Raw genomic sequence first — 7,982 nt, forward strand, 5'->3', positions numbered from 1 at the left:
AGACAGCAGTGGAGATATTTCCATGTTTATACACATAGCGGTGTACATATTTCCATGTTTATAGAGACAGTGGTGTAGGTATTTCCATGTTTATACAGATAGCGGTGCAGATGTTTCCATGTTTATACAGATGCCTATGCAGATATTTCCATATTTATACAGAGGGCTCTGTAGATATTCCCAGGTTTATACAGATGGCAGTGTAGATTTTTCCATGTTCCTACACATGACTGTGTAGGTATTTCCATGTTTATACAGATGGCTTTGTAGTTATTTCCATGTTTATAGAGATAGCGGTGTAGATATTTCCATGTTTATACAGATAGCGGTGTAAATATTTTCATGTTTATACAGATCGTGGTGTAGATATTTCCATGTTTATACAGATACCGGTGTAGAAATTTCCATGTTTATACAGACCGCAGTGTAGATATGTCCACGTTTATACAGATAGCGGTGTAGATATTTCCATGTTTGTACAGATGGCGGTGTTGATGTTTCCATCTATACACAGATTGCCGTGTAGGTATTTCCATGTGTATACAGATGGCATTGTAGATATTTCCATGTTTATACAGATGGTGGTGTAGATATTTCCATGTTTATACAGATGACTGTATAGGTATTTCCATGTTTTTACAGATGGCATTGTTAATATTTCCATGTTTATAGGGATAGCAGTGTAGATATTTCCATGTTTATACAGATGGCGGTGTAGATATTCCCATGTTTATAGAGATAGCGGTGTAGATATTTCCATATTTATACAGATAACGGTGTAGATATTTCCATGTTTATACAGATAGCAGTGTAAATATTTCCATGTTTATACAGATCACGGTGTAGATATTTCCAGGTTTATAGAGATAGCAGTGTAGATATTTCCATGTTTATACTGATAGCAGTTTAGCTATTTCCAAGTTTATACAGACCGCGGTGTAGATATTTCCATGTTTATACAGATAGCGGTGCAGATATTTCCATGTTTCTACAGATGGCGGTGTAGATATTTCCATGTATATACAGATGGCGGTGTAGATATTTCCATGTTTATACAGATGGCTGTGTAGATATTTGCATGTTTATACAGATGGCTGTGTAGATATTTCCATGTTTATACAGATGAATTTGTAGGTATTTCCATGTTTATACAGATGGCGGTGTAGGTATTTCCAGGTTTATACAGACTGTGGTGTAGATACTTCCATGTTTATACAGAGAGCGGTGCAGATATTTCCATGTTTATACAGATAGCGGAGCAGATATTTCCATGTTTGTACACATGGCGGTGTTGATATTTCCATCTACACACAGATGACCGTGTAGATATTTCCATGTTTATACAGAAGGTGGCACAGATATTTCCATGGATATGTAGAAGGCGGTGTAGATATTTCCATGTTTTTACAGATAGCAGTGTAAATATTTCCATGTTTATACAGATCACGGTGTAGATATTTCCAGGTTTATGGAGATAGCAGTGTAGATATTTCCATGCTTATACAGATAGCGGTTTAGCTATTTCCATGTTTATACAGACCGCGGTGTAGATATTTCCATGTTTATACAGATAGCGGTGCAGATATTTCCATGTTTGTACAGATGGCGTTGTTGATATTTCCATCTATACACAGATGACCGTGTAGATATTTCCATATTTATACAGAAGGAGGCGCAGATATTTCCATGGATATGTAGAAGGCGGTGTAGATATATCCATGTTTATACAAATGGCTGTGTAGATATTTCCATGTTTATACAGATGGCTGTGTAGATATTTCCATGTTTATACAGATGACTTTGTAGGTATTTCCATGTTTATACAGATGGCGGTGTAGTTAGTTCCATGTTTATAGAGATAGCTGTGTAGATATTTCCATGTTTATACAGATAGCGGCGTAGATATTTCCATGTTTATAGAGATCGCGGTGTAGATATTTCCATGTTTATACAGACACCAGTGGAGATATTTCCATGTTTATACACATAGCGGTGTACATATTTCCATGTTTATAGAGACAGCGGTGTAGGTAATTCCATGTTTATACAGATAGCGGTGCAGATATTTCCATGTTTATACAGATGGCTGTGTAGATATTTCCATGTATATACAGATGGCTGTGTAGATATTTCCATGTTTATACAGATGCCTATGCAGATATTTCCATATTTATACAGAGGGCTCTGTAGATATTTCCATGTTTATACAGATGACTTTGTAGGTATTTGCATGTTTATACAGATGGCGGTGTAGGTATTTCCATGTTTATAGAGATAGCTGTGTAGATATTTCCATGTTTATACAGATAGCGGTGTAGATATTTCCATGTTTATAGAGATTGCGTTGTAGATATTTCCATATTTATACAGATAACGGTGTAGATATTTCCATGTTTATACAGAGAGCAGTGTAAATATTTCCATGTTTATACAGATCACGGTGTAGATATTTCCAGGTTTACAGAGATAGCAGTGTAGATATTTCCATGTTTATACAAATAGCGGTGCAGGTATTTCCATGTTTGTACAGATGGCGGTGTTGATATTTCCATCTATACACAGATGACCGTGTAGATATTTCCATGTTTATACAGAAGGCGGCGCAGATATTTCCATGGATATGTAGAAGGCGGGGTAGATATTTCCATGTTTATACAGATAGCTGTGTAGATATTTCCATGTATATACAGATGGCTGTGTATATATTTCCATGTTTATACAGATGGCTGTGTAGATATTTCCATGTTTATACAGATGACTTTCTAGCTATTTCCATGTTTATACAGATGGTGGTGTAGGAATTTCCATGTTTATAGAGATAGCTGTGTAGATATTTCCATGTTTATACAGTTAGCGGTGTAGATATTTCCATGTTTATACAGATCGCGGTGTAGATATTTCCATGTTTATACAGATCGCGGTGTAGATATTTCCATGTTTATACAGACAGCAGTGGAGATATTTCCATGTTTATACACATAGCGGTGTACATATTTCCATGTTTATAGAGACAGTGGTGTAGGTATTTCCATGTTTATACAGATAGCGGTGCAGATATTTCCATGTTTATACAGATGCCTATGCAGATATTTCCATATTTATACAGAGGGCTCTGTAGATATTCCCAGGTTTATACAGATGGCAGTGTAGATTTTTCCATGTTCCTACACATGACTGTGTAGGTATTTCCATGTTTATACAGATGGCTTTGTAGTTATTTCCATGTTTATAGAGATAGCGGTGTAGATATTTCCATGTTTATACAGATAGCGGTGTAAATATTTCCATGTTTATACAGATCGTGGTGTAGATATTTCCATGTTTATACAGATAGCGGTGTAAATATTTCCATGTTTATACAGACCACAGTGTAGATATGTCCATGTTTATACAGATAGCGGTGTAGATATTTCCATGTTTGTACAGATGGCGGTGTTGATGTTTCCATCTATACACAGATTGCCGTGTAGGTATTTCCATGTGTATACAGATGGCATTGTAGATATTTCCATGTTTATACAGATGGTGGTGTAGATATTTCCATGTTTATACAGATGACTGTATAGGTATTTCCATGTTTTTACAGATGGCATTGTTAATATTTCCATGTTTATAGGGATAGCAGTGTAGATATTTCCATGTTTATACAGATGGCGGTGTAGATATTCCCATGTTTATAGAGATAGCGGTGTAGATATTTCCATATTTATACAGATAACGGTGTAGATATTTCCATGTTTATACAGATAGCAGTGTAAATATTTCCATGTTTATACAGATCACGGTGTAGATATTTCCAGGTTTATAGAGATAGCAGTGTAGATATTTCCATGTTTATACAGATAGCAGTTTAGCTATTTCCATGTTTATACAGACCGCGGTGTAGATATTTCCATGTTTATACAGATAGCGGTGCAGATATTTCCATGTTTCTACAGATGGCGGTGTAGATATTTCCATGTATATACAGATGGCTGTGTAGATATTTCCATGTTTATACAGATGGCTGTGTAGATATTTGCATGTTTATACAGATGGCTGTGTAGATATTTCCATGTTTATACAGATGAATTTGTAGGTATTTCCATGTTTATACAGATGGCGGTGTAGGTATTTCCAGGTTTATACAGACTGTGGTGTAGATATTTCCATGTTTATACAGAGAGCGGTGCAGATATTTCCATGTTTATACAGATAGCGGTGCAGATATTTCCATGTTTGTACACATGGCGGTGTTGATATTTCCATCTACACACAGATGACCGTGTAGATATTTCCATGTTTATACAGAAGGCGCGCAGATATTTCCATGGATATGTAGAAGGCGGTGTAGATATTTCCATGTTTATACAGACAGCGGTGTAGATATTTCCATGTATATACAGATGGCTGTGTAGATATTTCCATGTTTATACAGATGGCTGTGTAGATATTTCCATGTTTATACAGATGACTTTGTAGGTATTTCCATGTTTATACAGATGGCGGTGTAGTTAGTTCCATGTTTATAGAGATAGCTGTGTAGATATTTCCATGTTTATACAGATAGCGGCGTAGATATTTCCATGTTTATAGAGATCACGATGTAGATATTTCCATGTTTATACAGACACAAGTGGAGATATTTCCATGTTTATACACATAGCGGTGTACATATTTCCATGTTTATAGAGACAGCGGTGTAGGTAATTCCATGTTTATACAGATAGCGGTGCAGATATTTCCATGTTTATACAGATGGCTGTGTAGATATTTCCATGTATATACAGATGGCTGTGTAGATATTTCCATGTTTATACAGATGCCTATGCAGATATTTCCATATTTATACAGAGGGCTCTGTAGATATTTCCATGTTTATACAGATGAATTTGTAGGTATTTGCATGTTTATACAGATGGCGGTGTAGGTATTTCCATGTTTATAGAGATAGCTGTGTAGATATTTCCATGTTTATACAGATAGCGGTGTAGATATTTCCATGTTTATAGAGATTGCGGTGTAGATATTTCCATATTTATACAGATAACGGTGTAGATATTTCCATGTTTATACAGAGAGCAGTGTAAATATTTCCATGTTTATACAGATCACGGTGTAGATATTTCCAGGTTTATAGAGATAGCAGTGTAGATATTTCCATGTTTATACAAATAGCGGTGCAGATATTTCCATGTTTGTACAGATGGCGGTGTTGATATTTCCATCTATACACAGATGACCGTGTAGATATTTCCATGTTTATACAGAAGGCGGCTCAGATATTTCCATGGATATGTAGAAGGCGGGGTAGATATTTCCATGTTTATACAGATAGCGGTGTAGATATTTCCATGTATATACAGATGGCTGTGTATATATTTCCATGTTTATGCAGATGGCTGTGTAGATATTTCCATGTTTATACAGATGACTTTCTAGGTATTTCCATGTTTATACAGATGGCGGTGTAGGAATTTCCATGTTTATAGAGATAGCTGTGTAGATATTTCCATGTTTATACAGTTAGCGGTGTAGATATTTCCATGTTTATACAGATCGCGGTGTAGATATTTCCATGTTTATACAGACAGCAGTGGAGATATTTCCATGTTTATACACATAGCGGTGTACATATTTCCATGTTTATAGAGACAGTGGTGTAGGTATTTCCATGTTTATACAGATAGCGGTGCAGATATTTCCATGTTTATACAGATGCCTATGCAGATATTTCCATATTTATACAGAGGGCTCTGTAGATATTCCCAGGTTTATACAGATGGCAGTGTAGATTTTTCCATGTTCCTACACATGACTGTGTAGGTATTTCCATGTTTATACAGATGGCTTTGTAGTTATTTCCATGTTTATAGAGATAGCGGTGTAGATATTTCCATGTTTATACAGATAGCGGTGTAAACATTTCCATGTTTATACAGATCGTGGTGTAGATATTTCCATGTTTATACAGATACCGGTGTAGAAATTTCCATGTTTATACAGACCGCAGTGTAGATATGTCCATGTTTATACAGATAGCGGTGTAGATATTTCCATGTTTGTACAGATGGCGGTGTTGATGTTTCCATCTATACACAGATTGCCGTGTAGGTATTTCCATGTGTATACAGATGGCATTGTAGATATTTCCATGTTTATACAGATGGTGGTGTAGATATTTCCATGTTTATACAGATGACTGTATAGGTATTTCCATGTTTTTACAGATGGCATTGTTAATATTTCCATGTTTATAGGGATAGCAGTGTAGATATTTCCATGTTTATACAGATGGCGGTGTAGATATTCCCATGTTTATAGAGATAGCGGTGTAGATATTTCCATAATTATACAGATAACGGTGTAGATATTTCTATGTTTATACAGATAGCAGTGTAAATATTTCCATGTTTATACAGATCACGGTGTAGATATTTCCAGGTTTATAGAGATAGCAGTGTAGATATTTCCATGTTTATACACATAGCAGTTTAGCTATTTCCATGTTTATACAGACCGCGGTGTAGATATTTCCATGTTTATACAGATAGCGGTGCAGATATTTCCATGTTTCTACAGATGGCGGTGTAGATATTTCCATGTATATACAGATGGCTGTGTAGATATTTACATGTTTATACAGATGGCTGTGTAGATATTTGCATGTTTATACAGATGGCTGTGTAGATATTTCCATGTTGATACAGATGAATTTGTAGGTATTTCCATGTTTATACAGATGGCGGTGTAGGTATTTCCAGGTTTATACAGACTGTGGTGTAGATATTTCCATGTTTATACAGATAGCGGTGCAGATATTTCCATGTTTATACAGATAGCGGTGCAGATATTTCCATGTTTGTACAGATGGCGGTGTTGATATTTCCGTCTACACACAGATGACCGTGTAGATATTTCCATGTTTATACAGAAGGCGCGCAGATATTTCCATGGATATGTAGAAGGCGGTGTAGATATTTCCATGTTTATACAGACAGCGGTGTAGATATTTCCATGTATATACAGATGGCTGTGTAGATATTTCCATGTTTATACAGATGGCTGTGTAGATATTTCCATGTTTATACAGATGACTTTGTAGGTATTTCCATGTTTATACAGATGGCGGTGTAGTTAGTTCCATGTTTATAGAGATAGCTGTGTAGATATTTCCATGTTTATACAGATAGCGGCGTAGATATTTCCATGTTTATAGAGATCACGGTGTAGATATTTCCATGTTTATACAGACACCAGTGGAGATATTTCCATGTTTATACACATAGCGGTGTACATATTTCCATGTTTATAGAGACAGCGGTGTAGGTAATTCCATGTTTATACAGATAGCGGTGCAGATATTTCCATGTTTATACAGATGGCTGTGTAGATATTTCCATGTATATACAGATGGCTGTGTAGATATTTCCATGTTTATACAGATGACTTTGTAGGTATTTGCATGTTTATACAGATGGCGGTGTAGGTATTTCCATGTTTATAGAGATAGCTGTGTAGATATTTCCATGTTTATACAGATAGCGGTGTAGATATTTCCATGTTTATAGAGATTGCGGTGTAGATATTTCCATATTTATACAGATAACGGTGTAGATATTTCCATGTTTATACAGAGAGCAGTGTAAATATTTCCATGTTTATACAGATCACGGTGTAGATATTTCCAGGTTTATAGAGATAACAGTGTAGATATTTCCATGTTAATACAAATAGCGGTGCAGATATTTCCATGTTTGTACAGATGGCGGTGTTGATATTTCCATCTATACACAGATGACCGTGTAGATATTTCCATGTTTATACAGAAGGCGGCGCCGATATTTCCATGGATATGTAGAAGGCGGGGTAGATATTTCCATGTTTATACAGATAGCGGTGTAGATATTTCCATGTATATACAGATGGCTGTGTATATATTTCCATGTTTATACAGATGGCTGTGTAGATATTTCCATGTTTATACAGATGACTTTCTAGGT

This window comes from Pan troglodytes, chromosome 21 (assembly GCF_028858775.2).
Source record: "Pan troglodytes isolate AG18354 chromosome 21, NHGRI_mPanTro3-v2.0_pri, whole genome shotgun sequence".
NCBI lineage: Eukaryota > Metazoa > Chordata > Mammalia > Primates > Hominidae > Pan > Pan troglodytes.